The sequence below is a fragment of the Protopterus annectens genome, chromosome 5.part0, assembly GCF_019279795.1.
Source record: "Protopterus annectens isolate FY-2018-M chromosome 5.part0, PAN1.0, whole genome shotgun sequence".
In the NCBI taxonomy this organism is placed as follows: domain Eukaryota; kingdom Metazoa; phylum Chordata; order Ceratodontiformes; family Protopteridae; genus Protopterus; species Protopterus annectens.
In genome coordinates, this window is record NC_056735.1 from 935,855,630 (window position 1) to 935,870,611 (window position 14,982).

Consider the following 14,982-nt stretch of genomic DNA (forward strand, 5'->3'; position numbering starts at 1 on the left):
ACATTTTAAGGAATGGTTGCTAACCTGTTGTATGTTATTTACCATCTCTAATACATATTTCTTATCAAGAGATTCATCAGTAGTTAGTTTTTAGTTAACTGATCAAGCATAAACTCTTGGTATTGTATCATGTGAAACTGACAGTTTAAAGCTCTAGCTGAGAGAGTAGCTGAAGTGTAGACCTTTTACCCCATCTGTCTAGTGACCTTGCTTCCCTTTCAGAAGGAATAGGGTTTTTAGCTGTGGTCGCTGCTACTGCCTTGGGACCCTGGGATATAGTTTCTGGGTCTGCAAGTGGGGCCTTGTAAAGGTGGTGATGAGTATCTGGCACCCTGTAAAATCTGTCTGGTTTGGCAGGGGCTGGGGTAAAGAATCTGGAGCGGAGCAAACATCATTGAAAGCATCATCCACCACAGAGAGAACAGGAGGTATAGCTAAGGGCCTGTGCTGTGGGAGGTGCAGAAAGGTCCTAAGTCTTTTCTGGAGTCTGAAAAATCCTGTTGCTGCCATTGAACTGTTCTCGCATGGCATGCAAGGTTTCCCCAAAGGAGAATTCTTCTGGTGGGGAAGCAGCTGGAATGGATTCTTCAGCATCAGAATCTTCAAAATTGGAGAAGGGAGCCTCAGGCTGGTCAGTTATGTCTGATTCATCAGCAGAATCATCAGAAGACACTGGCTCAGGGGCTCTGCCCTAGGTCTCTTCTCTGGGGCTGAGAGGCCCTGTCTGGGTGAGATTGAGATCCTCTAATTAAAGAAATTAAATCTTCTGCCAAAGAAAGCATTTGAGAACTAGAAGAGGGCCTGGATGAGGGGGTTTAACAGGCAGTGATTTAGTAGTCTTGGCTGCTTTAGCCCTGGCGAAGGCCTTAATGGACATGGCTGCTGGAGGCCTAGCAGCACCACGTGCTGGGGTAGAGACATCCAAGGGGATGGTGTCTGATAAGTCAACCACCGTAGTGGGTAAAATTTCTGAGGTCGATTCAAGAATTGTAGCAGGGGCCTCAGTTGTAAGAATAGGTTCAGCTGTACTTTGAGCAGTTTTCGGTTTCGCCGAAACCGAGACACTCGCGTTTGCTTTGCCGTGGTTTCGTCCGAAACCGGACCGCGAGTGTCGGTCTTTATCTTTGCGCTTTTGAAGATTGGGTAGTCGGAGGATCCGACGGCATAATGTACGCAAAATCAGTACCGAAAACTGTTCTGCAAACTCCGACCGACGCCTAAGCGTCCGCCGGTTGAAAGAGGCACAGGCCGAACAGGCAGCTACGTCGTGGGCTGGGCCTAAACAAGGCAGACAGTAAGAGTGCAAATCTTTATGAGGTATTTGTTTCCCACAGGTTAAACAATTGTTAACTTTTTCTGACATCGGCTGAGGCAAGAAAGAGTCCCCAACGGGTACTTAGCTTTAGAAGTCTTCAAGTAGTATTCGTAGAAGTAATCTCTGGATCCGACCGACCGGCACTTGCGAACAGCTTCTGCTTGGCGCCACGGCAAGAAAGACTGAGGAAAATGGCGCCGGCTGATGCTTTATACCAAGACCAACAGAGATGACGTCGGGTGGAGTGCGACATCAGCCGAAGCCGGACCCGGACTTTGGAATCCGGCCGACTGCAGGGCTGCCTGACGACAGGACAACCCACTTGTTATAACTGCAGATGCATCCATGAAGGACATCTGTACTATGTTCTTTGCGTTTCACTGTTGCAGTCATTACATTTGGGTAGATTCCTAAAGCTATGGTTGGGAAAAGAAATTTAGATAGCATTAGGACCAGCTATAAAGCCCTGCAAGACTGCAGTGGCAAAGCCAGCTCTGGATTTAGAGAAAATTGGCAAATGATAATGCTTGGTGAAAGTATATACAGAACTCCAGGTAGCAGCTTCTAGGATGTCCCTGGTAGAGACACCTCTGAGAAAGGCTGTAGAGGTAGATGCAGCCCTGGTGGAGTGAGGTTTGATCCCCTGGGGGATAGGTTTTCCAGGGTGCTTATAGCAGAAATGAATGCAATGGCTTATCCATTTAGAAATGGTTTGTTTTGCCCCTGCAGCAAATGCCACCAGCAGTTGTTCAGATTTCCTTTGAGGTTTAGTCCTGTCCAAGTAGAATCTAAGTTGTCTGTGCACATCTAAGGAATGCAGTATCCGTTCCCCTTTATTCTGTGACTTGGGAAAGAAGGTTGGCAAATGAATGGACTGATTAAGAGCCACACTGGATACCACCTTGGGCATGAAGGATGGATTGGTTCTGAGGGACACTCTGTCCGCATGAAAGATGATGAAATGCTCCACTGCCATAAGGGCCTGTAATTCAGATACCCTTCTAGCTGAAGTGATTGCTAAAAGGGAAGCTGTTTTCCAAGAAAGAAATTTTAGGTCTGCAGTAGCACTTGGCTCTAAAGGACGTAGAGTGAGTTTCTCCAAGACAAATTTAAGGCCCCAGGTTGGGGTTGGAGCTCTCCTGGGTGGTCTCAAATTTTTGGCCCCTCTGAGGAACTGCTTGAGCAGTGGATGAGAGAAGAGGGGAGGTTCTGTGTTGCAATGAGCTGAAATGGCTGAGGCGTGGATTTTAATGGAGGAAAAAGACAGCACCTCAGTTAAGTATTGTAAAATCTGAGGTAATTTGGGCACTGCTGTGCTCATCCCTTGAGACTGGTTCCAGGCACAGAATCTTTTCCATTTTTCAGCATATGATTTTCTAGTACTAGGCCTCTTTGCCTCTAAAATGATATCCATCACAGATTTGCTGAGGGATGGAAAAGGAGAGATTCAGTAATTAGCCAGGCTGCAAGGTTCAGTGTTAGAAGCTGTGGGTGCAGAATCTGGTTCTTCTGCTGAGACAGCAGGGAAGGAGTCTGAGGCAGGTGCCATGGAGATAACAGTGACACACTGCGCAGAAAGGGGTACCAGTGTTGGCACGGCCAGTCTGGTGCAATCAAAATCATCCTTGGTTTGTCCCGTTTGAGTTTTAGTAGTACTTTGGAGAGCAGAGGCGGGGGGGGGGGGGCATAGACTGGTAGGTTTTTCCAGCTGAAGGACAGAGCATACACTTTCCAGGTTTGTTTGTGGGGAGTCCTTCTGCAAAATTTGTCCAATTGGTAGTTCTGGGGAGTGGCAAACAGGTCTATATCTGGGCTCCTCCATTTGCTTGTCAACATGTTGAAAATAGTACAGTTTTGTACCTACCATAAATGTAGATGTTAGAGCGTCTTCACTGCTGCAGTTTACACTTGGGTTATCCTGCCGTCAGGCGGGCCCGCAGTCGGCCTGAGTTCCAAAGTCTTGATCCAGCGTCGGTTGCTGTCGCCTCTTCCCGGACGTCAGTGCGCCAGGGGTATATAAGAAGCAGCAGATGCCATTTTATTCAGTTTTTCTTGCCCCAGATGTCAGGTGCCCCCAAAAATGGTAGGCAATACATATTGCTAATAAAACATACAAAAAAGGTAAAAATAAAACCTTCATTAACCAACAAATACACCACAAAGGTAGTACAGGTTAGTCCCAGATAAGAAAGAGGGGCTGGCGGGTGGGTAACCTGGACTGCAGCAGTGAAAACACTAACATCTACATTTATGGTAGGTACAAAACTGTATTATGTTCATCGTGTTTCACTGCTGCAGTCATTACACTTGGGTAGAATCCCAAAGCTGAGTTTGGGTGGCTGGCTCTATAGACTATTTGGTGTGGCTACGAGGCCTTGCAGCACTGCGGTGGCAAAGCCAGCTCTGGATCTAGAATAAAGAGGTAAATGGTAATGCTTGGCAAAGGTGTGCACTGAACTCCAAGTTGCAGCTTCCAAGATATCTTTGGTAGGTACTCCTCTAAGTTAGGCCGTAGAAGTAGCAGTTGCCCTGGTGGAATGTGGTCTAATGTTAGATGGTACAGGCTTCCCATGATGTGTGTAGCAGAACCGGATACAGTGTCCTATCCACTTTGAAATGGTCTGCTTTGAAATAGCCTTTCCCTGTGATCCTGCAGCATATGATACAAACAATTGTTCAGTTTTTCCTGAAAGCTTTTGTTTTGTCCAAGTAGAAGCGTAACTGCCTGTGTATGTCCAAGGAATGTAGAAGTCTCTCCCCTTTATTCTGGGGATTTGGATAAAAGGTTGGCAAGTGAATGGTTTGGTTAAGAGCCACACTGGATACCACCTTAGGCATAAAGGAAGGGTTTGTTCTTAAAGCAACCCTGTCTTGGTGGAAAATGATGAAAGGCTCCACTGCCATTAGTGCCTGCAGTTCTGAGACTCTTCGCGCTGCGGTTATTGTCATGATATATATATTTTAACTCTGCTGAATTGGCTGGTTCAAAAGGAGGCAAAGTGAGCTTTTCCAAAACGAAATTGAAGTCCCAAGTTGGTGTTGGTGCTCTCCAGGGCGGTCTTGTTTTTAGCCCCTCTGAGGTACTGCTTTAGCAAAGGGTGAGAAAAAATAGGAAGATCTGTGTTGTAATGAGCCGAGATGGCAGAAGCGTGAATCTTAATGGATGAGAATGATAGTCCTTTGTCCAGCATCTCACTCAAGTATTGTAGTATCTGAGGAATGTTAGGGACCCGAGGATCAAGGTTTTGAGCCTGGTTCCAGGCAGAGAATCTCTTCCACTTTTCTGAATAAGATTTCCTGGTGCTAGGCCTCCTGGTCTCCAAAATGACATCCATAACAGCTTTAGAGAGAGGTGTCGTCGGTTTGGCTATTGAATCTTCCATGCAGCCAGGTTTAAAATTTTGAGCTGACTGTGCAGTATTGGATTGTTTTGCTGAGTCAGAAGGTGTGGAATTTGAGGCAAAATCCAAGGTGGACCTTGAGCTAAGTTCTTTAAGATTGGGTACCAGTGCTGGCGTGGCCAGTCTGGAGCAATCAGAATCATCTGTGGTTTGTCTTGTCTGGCTTTTAGGAGTACCTTTGAGAGGAGAGGCAGTGGTGGGAAGGCATAAACGCTTGGGTTTTTCCAGCTGAACGAATGAGCATCCACTTTCCATGCTTGTGTGTGATAAGTCCTTATACAGAATTTTTGTAGTTGGCAATTCAGTGGGGAGGCAAAGAGATCTATGTCCGGGCACCCCCATTTTTGCATTATCATGCTGAAAACTTGTGGATTTAATTTCCACTCGTGAGGATCCATGATGTTTCTGCTTAGGTCATCTGCCAGAGTATTTATCTTTCATGGCAGGAATTGTGCTTGCAGATGAACTTAAGTTATAGCAGTGTTCCACAAGGTCATGGCTTGCCTGCATAGGGGGCAAGAATGAGTGCCCCCTTGCTTGTTTATGTACCACATCACTGTGGTGTTGTCTGTCCTTATTAATAATTGTCCTAGATGCAGAAGGTCTTTGAAAGCTGTTAGGGCATTTTGTACAGCCAACCTCTCTTTCTGATTGATGTGAAGAGGCATTTGTTCTGTGGTCCATTTGCACTGAATACATTTTCCTGCCATGTCCGCTCCCCAGGTGTAATCCGAGGCGTCTGTTATAGTCTGCCTGGCTGTGGGAACAGTGAAAGGCTGACCCTTGTTGAGGTGACATGCCTGTGCCCACCATCGAAACTCCTGTTGTAGGCAGGGAATTAGATGCATTACTGTCTCCAAGCTGTGAGAATGTTGAGACCAAACACTTTTTAGGTACCATTGTAATTTCTTCATATGCAGTCTTGCATATGGAATTAGTAGAATGCAGGATGCCATGAATCCCAAGCAAGGGAGCCCGCAGGATTTTTTGTAGGGGGGTGCAAACCCAGAGCCCCACCCACATAGCTCACCCCGTCCCCTGCCAACACAGCCCCGCCCAAGTCCACCCACACAGCCATTCCAGTGTCCCATTACTTGGCTATTTCTCCCCATTTACTGTAGACACTGTTCAAATCTGTGTGCATACTGATTTATGCTTTAGTTCTACAATGATTACAGGCAGTTGGATTTAATTTACAACTTTTATTTCAAACATTATAGCCCAAACACAGACATTTACTAAACCTAAACAAAGCAATAGTCTTACAATGAAAACAGACTTGGCATTAAAGCTTCTCTACTTTTGAAACTCACATTCAATGAAACAGCATTGAAACACACATTTAAAGAAAATTTATCTGGCCAGTGGCAGGTTATTTACCTTTGAACTGTTTTCAAGCAATAGGCTCCTTGCACACCGTTAGGGCCATGCAAAAGTTATTTGATTTACCTGATTGTATTAATTATAATATATAATTGAATTATATCCCTTGTATTATACAGCAACACTTGTTTGAGTGTCTCTGCCGAAGTAAAAGTAATCTGAATAATTCCACATTAAAGATATCTGAAACTAATGAAGATGTTGTTGCTAGAAAACTGTATATTTCAGTGTTTCATCTACAAATTCAGTGCCTGCTGCCAAAGAATAAATTGCCTATGTTAAATTAAAAAATGGTAAGCTGGTATATTGCAATAGAAAATGGATGACAAGCTGAAAAACAGGTTCATAGTTATTAGGCATCTCATCCAAAGGAAGACATCCTGAGGACTGCAGCATACAAATGTATATGCTGTAGGAATAGAACCTCAAGCCTTTACATTAAGATGCAAGTATTCTACTTGTGGTGCTACTAACATAGCTTTAAAACTTTATACCACAATAGAGATACTATTTGCTAAACAAAACAGTTGCACATTGTAAATAGACTTGGCATGAGCAGCAGTGAACTTAGCTTCCCTTAAAACTCACAGTTCCTTGAAAATGCACTCGAAAATTCCACATGCTAACTCTAACTTGGGCATTTCACTTTCTCTCTCTCACAAACATACCACACCTCTCAAGGCCTCAACCTTAGTGCAAGAAATCTTGACAAAGCCTAAAATAAATAGGGACAGATTATAAATATGGCTCTCAGAAACTTAGAAAATTGCAAGAGTAACAGAATTTGTGTTAGTATGCATTTTTCTAAATGACATCTAAAACTGAAATGTCTCATTATTTAGCAACTTCAATCCTTTTTAGGAGGAATATGGGGCAAAAATCTGGACAGCTGAGGGGTATGCTACCTCCCTCTTATACACACACCAAATAATTCTGGTCAGACTTGAATTAGTTCTGGGAAGGTTGCACTGAACGGCACTGTGCTTGATCTGAAGTGGGTGAAATCCTGGTAGCCAGTGATAACTGATCTGCAGCTCAGCAATTTGGAGCATTAAAGCATTTTTAGCAGAGCATTGTTTCATCACTACCTATTGTGTTTGCACATAAGCTGTAGTTATTTCAAATATTTGCCTTTTTGATTACTACAGAGTACATTTACCCACCAGAGCTATTGTGTTTTGACTTCATTGTGGAGCTAATTGTTGCAGGGCTTGGCTTTTAAGTAAGGTAGCAATGCTTATTTACCATATACCATTAAAGCCACCCAACTACAAGTGTACTAACACACAGACACTGCTATAAGACACTGGTCTCCAATAAAATGTAATGAGCTTCTGAAAATACTGTAATCCTGTCCTTTTATTACAAATACTGTCATATGCATTTCAATACCCAAGGCTTATACATTATCTAGTCATGTAAATATTCTCTGCATGGCAACAACAAAAAGGCTTTCAATGCTGGTAATTCTTTAACAATATGCTTACTAAAGCTTACTTGCATCTTACAATCTCCGACAAGCTTACCTGATGTTCATTAAACCATGGCTACTTAAACAGAGCAACAGGGCACTGACAGCATGCAGTTCCTGAATAATAAGAAGCATAAATCAACAATATAAAAATCTGATAGAAAACCAGAACATTTTGCAAAATCAAGGACAGATGAAAAGCCACGGTCGTATTTGTGATCTACCTTGGATGGGGGAATACTCTGCACACTTACACTGCATAACTGCTCCTTGCCTTCCTTGGACACATCCAGAGCCACTACAATGGGGGGTGGGGTGCAATAAGTATGTCATAATTTGAAATGTCTCTGGCTGACCGTGATGGCTCTGCCACTCATACCTCTCAACTTCAAAGCAAGAAATCTGGACAAAGCCATAGATAGAACTAGAAGTGGGACACGGGGCCCAAAAATAAGGCCAATTTTTAAATATTGCTCTTAACTTAAATAGAACAGGTAGATCTTGCATTAGTACAAATTTTCTGAAGGGTATAAAATCTGAAACTCAAATGTCTGCCATTATTTTCTAACTTCAATCTTTAATGACTTGCCACTAATTTGCCAGAAAACCACAATTTTATGAAAAACGGACCAAAATGTGATGCAAAAATACCCGTCAAAAAAGGGACACCTTTTTAATATTAACAGTTAACTTGAAGCAGCTAACAAAATAAGAGCATCCACATGCATTTCTGAAATAAAGGTAATCTATAACTGATCATTACAGTTATATACAATTGTAAACCCTCCACATTTTCTTACAAAATTGCCATTTTGGAGGAGGGATTATTAGGGGAGAGCAACATTTTGAGCCAGAATTGGGGACAATTGAGATGTTTGGATATTCCTAATCTACAAAGTGATTTGCACGTACCTCTCAACTTCTTAATGCAGGAAATCTGAACAAGGCCAAATATATTGGGGAACATACAAACACTACTAAAAATTGCTCTTGTATAAACCTAAAGACAGTCTTGCATTAGCATGCATTTTTCTGAAGGTTATGACATCTGAAACTCAATGTCTGTCATTTAATGGCTTCATTCCTAAATGATTTGCTAGAAAACTACAAATTTTATGAAGAACAAACCAAAAATAAGCAGCAAATATCTATTCATTCTGCAAAGATATGGATAACTGAGAGGTATAATTCAACCGGGGCTGTCTGAGTTTGCTACCCCCCCCCCTCACAAAATCATGGTCAAATGGAGCCTCCCCCCTGCAGCCATTCCAATGTCCCATTCCTTGGTTATTTTCCCCCATTTACCATAAACACTAATGTGCATACTGCTTTACTTCTGCAATGATTTAGGATTTCATTTGAAGGTTTTATTTTGCATTTTACAGCACAAACCCCAATACATATCTGTTAAAGCAATGCAGTCTCACAATGAAAATAGACTAACATTAAAACTTCTCTGCCCTTGAAACTCGCATGCATTGAAACAGCACTGAAACCCACTTTCAGAGAAAATACATTTTGCCAATGGCAAATATTAACTCTGGGCGGTCTTCAAAATCATAGGCCCCTCGAACATAACATACACATGCTCTTTGATACACCTTCCTGACTGTATTACATTATATTCCTTGTACAATACAGTACAGTTGTTAGAGGGCATTTTAAATTTGTTTTGAACATTTTTCCATTAAACAATGAAACAAAAAGCATCCACCAATGACAAAACTGCCCAACTCAGAACATTTCCATCATAAAAAGTCTACTCAAGTCCACCAGTATCAGTAAAAAATATACACAATCTCTGAAGTAGTAAAATCCACATTGAAGAAATTTGTAACTAATAAAGAGGTTGCTGCTAGCAAACACTTTATATGTCATTGTTTAATCTACAAATAAAGTGCCTGTTACCCTTGAAGAATAAATTGCCTTTGTTGCATGCAATAAAAAAATGAAAAGCTAGTAATACCGCAATAGAGAATGGATAGCAAACTTAACAGATTCATAGTTACTAGGTATCTTTGCCAAAAGGACTGCAGCATCCAACCCCTTTACAACACAATACAGCATCAGCAATGTATTTACCTACTGTGGGAGTAGAACCCACAGCCTTCAGCATCTAAAGCAAGTACACCATCTGTTGTGCTATTAACAATGCAAGCAGACTAAACATAAGCAGCACTGAACTTTTGCTCCCCTGCAGCTCTCAGCTCCTTGTAAAATCTACTCGACACTCAGCTGTATCTCTGAACTTTGCAGCACAAGAAATCTGGAAAAAGCCAAAATTTATTGGGGGGGGGACAAAAGGCCAAAAACCAGGGACACATTTTAAACATTGCTTGTATAATGTTTGAAAGTTGCTAGAATAAAATGCTGCGTTACCACCATACATTTCACTGCCACGTCTTGACCCCAGGGGACCCCATGCAAAACAGTCAGAGCAACATACCACTACGCCAAATCAGTTGTTTTGTGAAAGAGGAAGACTGAAACTTTACCATTTGGTGAATTCAGTTCTCACCATAGCACAGCTGTCAGCCTCTTAGCACAAAATACCTGAACAAAGCCAATAATGGGTGACTACAACCACCAAACATTCAGTGAATTCAGTTCTCACCATAGCTCTCCACCCCTTAGCAAATAACACCCGGACAAAGCCAGTAATGGGAGAATATAGCCCCCAAACATATTCAGTGAAATCAGTTCTTACCATAGCTCTCAACATTAGCAAAAAACCTGGATGAAGCCAATAAATACCTGAACAAAGCCAATACTGGGTGAATACAGCCCCCAAACATATTCAGTGAATTCAGTTCTTACCATAACTCTCAACCCTAGCACAAAACCTGGATGAAGCCAATAATGGGGGGGGGGGGAATACCGTCCCAAACACAGGGATACATTTCAAATATCCATCTTGTACACTTAGAAAATTGCTAGAATAAAAGCTTTTGTTACCATGCACTTTCTGAAGAATATGAAGTCTGATACTGAAATGTGCCCATTTTTTTTTTAACATTTGTTAACCAGGAAAGTCTTGACTGAAAAAAAAAAAGCTAATTTTTAGCAGAGGCCCAGGGAGAAACACTCCAGACAGCCAAGAATAAAACCAGAGAACATGTAGTGGTCAGGCAACAAGGACACAAATGCAGAAACCACAGGTTTTATGAGGAACAGAAAAAGTATGAGGGAAAATCCTGCAAAATTTTTACAAATGGTTGTGGGTAGGGAATTCAGGCTCTTGCCACTTGGGCCCAAGGTACAGGGTTCAAGCCTTATTCTCTACCCACCACCATGTACACCTGGGGCATTTTACAGACACACACACACACACACACACACACACACACACACACACACACACACACACACACACACCCTACCTGAAAGTGTCCCATCTTCTGTCAGTCTACTCCCGCTTGCTATTCCGTTTCAGGTCCCATCTTCTGTTCGTTTCAGTTTCCGCTCGAATCATCCCGCTTGCAAAACCATCCGTGTGAGTTCCCGCTCACAAACTTCTAAATATGAGCGAGAATGTCAGCACTCCCGCGACTGGACTGTTAGCATGGACTTCTTTCTTCTTAAAGAAGAACGCACGTAAAAAAAAAAAAAAAAAAAAAGTGTTTGAAATTATCTAGTCAGCCGACTCCAGGGGGGTGCAAGTGCACCCCCTTGCACCTGCCTGCGGGCACCCTTGATCCCAAGGCCTGCAGAATTTTTCTTGCAAGGAGTTGGGACTTTGTTGCCATCAATTGAAAATACTGAGTCAGTTGTCCTTGTTTGTTGAGATAAGCCATCTGGGCCGTTGTATTTAAGCTGGCACCCAGGAATATTATCTCTTGTGAGGGCACTAGTTTTGATTTCTTTTAGTTTACTGTGTACCCTAGGCAACTTAATCTTTTTACGAATGCCAGATGCTGTAGAAGAATGTCCTTGCTCTCTGCTTGAATCAGGCAGTCGTCCAGATATGGATATATTTGAATTCCTTTTTGTCTGCAAAATGCAATTACTGGTGCCAGGCACTTGGCTAAGACCCTGGGCGCAGTAGATAAGCCAAAGGGCAGTGCAGAGAATTGCTAGTGTATTGAACCAGCTATGAATCCGAGGTATCTTCTGCAATTTTGTCTGATAGGGACATGCAGGTATGCCTCTGAGGTCCAAAGTAACAAGCCAAGCTTTCTTGCCAAACATGGGAAGGAGCTGTTGTAGTGTCAGCATTTTGAATTTCGGAACATCCAGGTAAGTATTTAAGTGGAAAGGTCCAGAATGGGTCTACAGGCTTTGTCCTTTCTGGGTACCAGGAAGAGTCTTGAGTAAAATCCTTGTCCTTTTTCCTGCTGTGGTACTTTCTGAATAGCTCTCATGTCTATGAGAGCTGTAATTTGTTTTTGTGCCTCTGCCCATTGATTTTGTGGCAGGTCTGGTATTCCTTTTAGCCTTGGAAAAGTGTGAACGTGGAACCTGTAACCTTGAGACACAATATTCAGCACCCATTTGTCTTGGGTGATTGCTTGCCAGTTTTGAGAGAAAAGTGCTAGTCCCCCCCCCCCCCCCAAGGGAGCTGCTAAAAGGCAAGTGTTTGGCATTGGAAGGGGGAAGTCATTGGGACTGTTTCCTGTAAGGTTGTGACTTATACTTGCCTTGTTTTGGGTTTGAAGCACCCCAATATCGTGGTCTGTAAGAACCTTGTGGCCGAGATCTGCCTCTTGGGCGTCTGTATCTGCCTCTTTGTGGCTTGTCTGACACTGGAAAGGACCAATTCTTAGTAGGCCAATTTCTGCTAAATTGTGGAGGCTGTACCTGTAAGAAATCCTTTACTGTTTGCATAGATTTTGCCTTTTCCTCCATTTTCTTTAATACCTCTTCTGCCTTAATACCAAATAAATTATCTTGCTGCAAAGGAGCATCCAGTAATTTTGCCTTAACATGATCTGGTAAACTTTGTTCTTTTAACCAAGCATGCCTTCGAATCACAGATCCTGTAACTGCTGCGCTACAAGAAGCTTCTAATGAATCAAAACCACATTGTAAAGTACACTTTTCCCACTTGTTCAGCTGCATGCAATAAATCCTGCATTTCCTTATAATCAGGTTGTTCTGCATTTATACTCATTTTCTGTTTTAATTGAGACAGTAAATATTGTTGATACTTAAGCATGTGAAACTGACAATTCAGAGCTCTCACTGCTAAAGTTGCAGAGGTGTAAACTTTCTTTCCCCATCTGTCTAATGCTCTAGAGTCCCTATCAGAGGGAACTGGATTTTAGCCGTGGAAGCCTTAACCCCTTTGGGACCCTGGGAAATGGTTTCTGGGTCTGCAACAGGGTTTTTATAAAGAAATTTGTGAGAGTCAGGGACTCTGTAGTATCGGTCTGGCTTGACTGGAGCTCGGGGTAAAGAATCAGGGTTTAAACTAGATTCAGAGAACACATCATCCACAATATCCAACACTGGCGGGATAGCAAGGGGTGCTGAGGCAGCAAAAGAAAGTCTCTGAGCCTTTTCTTGGATTCTGAGTAATCCTGGCCCTCCCAATGGAAATGCTCCCTCATGGTATGTAAAGTTTCCCCAAAAGAGTAATCCTCAGGAGGAGAAGCTGAAGGAATGGATTCTTCAGCATCAGAATCCTCATAGGGGGGGTAAAGAATATCCCTGGTCTGAAGAGGAATCAGAATATATTGAAATCTGGTCAGAGAAATCATAGTCTGTATCCTGCCTAGGCCTTTTATCAGGAGGGGGATGGGAACCCCTGATCAAAGTTAGTCTTCGGCCATCTTGAGCATCTGTTTTTTAGGCATGGAGGCCTGTCTAGGTGAATGCTGCACTTGCTTCTTTGTCTTTAGTGTAGGCTTAGTCTTGGCTGTAGTTGTAATGGTAAGTTGAGTAGGCCTGAAAAAGTACAGTTTTGTACCTACCATAAATGTAGATGTTCGAGGATCCACATTGCTGCAGTCCTAACTATTGGGTAGTCCGCTGTCCAGTCGGCCCGAATACCAAAGTATATGGCTGACGTCGGTCAGGGCGCATTAGACTGACGTCAGTACGTCAGGGTACTAATGCGCATGACCGACGTCATATCCTCAGTCTTTTCTTGCCCCAGATGTCAGAAGACCCTGAAAAGATAAGGCCAAAACCAAAAACTCCAAACATACCTGCACCAAAAATATGTACAATATATACAAAAGTACAAGAATATAACCTCACCTACACAACCACCCCTAAACACAGAGGGGAAGGAGGGAGGGTAAATTGGACTGCAGCAATGTGGATCCTCGAACATCTACATTTATGGTAGGTACAAAACTGTACTATGTTCTTCATTCCACATTGCTGCAGTCCTAACTATTGGGTAGAATCCCAAAGCAGAGGTAAGGGAGGCTGGCAAATCATAAGGAAGCAGGAACTGACAACATGCCTTGCAAAATAGCTGTGGCAAAACCAGCCCTAGACTTAGAGTAGAGAGGAAGGTGATAATGCTTAGAGAAAGTATGCACTGAACTCCAAGTAGCTGCCTCCAAAATATCCTTAGTTGCCACCCCCCTTAGAAATGCTGTAGAAGTGGCAGTAGCCCTAGTGGAATGAGGCCTAATCCCAACTGGAATCTCCTTGCCATGATGGGAATAACAAAATGCAATGCAAAACCCAATCCACCTAGAAATAGTTTGTTTTGACACAGGCTTGCCCTCATGAACCCAAAGCAAAAGAAACAAACAACTGCTGAGACTGCCTAAACTCCTTAGTCCTGCTCAAATAATAACGCAACTGCCTGTGTACATCTAAAGTGTGCAAAATCTTTTCCCCTTTATTTTGGGGATCTGCATAAAAAGTAGGCAAATGAATAGTTTGGTTTAAAGCCACACTAGAAACCACCTTAGGCATAAAGGAAGGATTAGTACGTAAAGATACCCTATCCTTATGAAAAATCAAAAAAGGCTCTACCGCCATAAGGGCCTGCAACTCAGAAACCCTTCTTGCAGAAGTAATGGCCAACAAAAAAGCAGTCTTCCATGACAAGTATTTCAATTCAGCAGTAGCCGCAGGCTCAAAAGGTTGTAGAGTAAGTTTCTCCAACACAAAACTGAGATCCCAAGCAGGAGTAGGAGCTCTACGTGGGGGTCTTATATTCTTTGCCCCTCTAAGAAATTGCTTAAACAAAGGATGCGAAAACAATGGTGGGTCACAATCATAGTGAGCTGAAATTGCTGCAGCATGAATCTTAATGGAAGAGAAAGACAAACCTTTGTCCAATAACTCAGTAAGATATTGAAGAGCCACACTCAAATTAGGCTCTGAAATCTCCAAATTGTTTGCTGCACTCCAAAATAAAAATCTCTTCCATTTTTCTGCGTACACTTTCCTTGTACTAGGTCTCCTGGCTTCCATAATCACATTTAAAACTTGTTGAGGAAGTTGAG

The 14,982-nt window shown here is 42.7% G+C and overlaps 1 protein-coding gene across 1 annotated transcript in view; it reads right to left on the reverse strand.

The window, feature by feature from the left end:
- LOC122802294 (nectin-3-like) overlaps positions 1–14,982 on the reverse strand; it is a 1,108,442-nt gene that overhangs the window by 728,706 nt on the left and 364,754 nt on the right. The window lies entirely within an intron of this gene.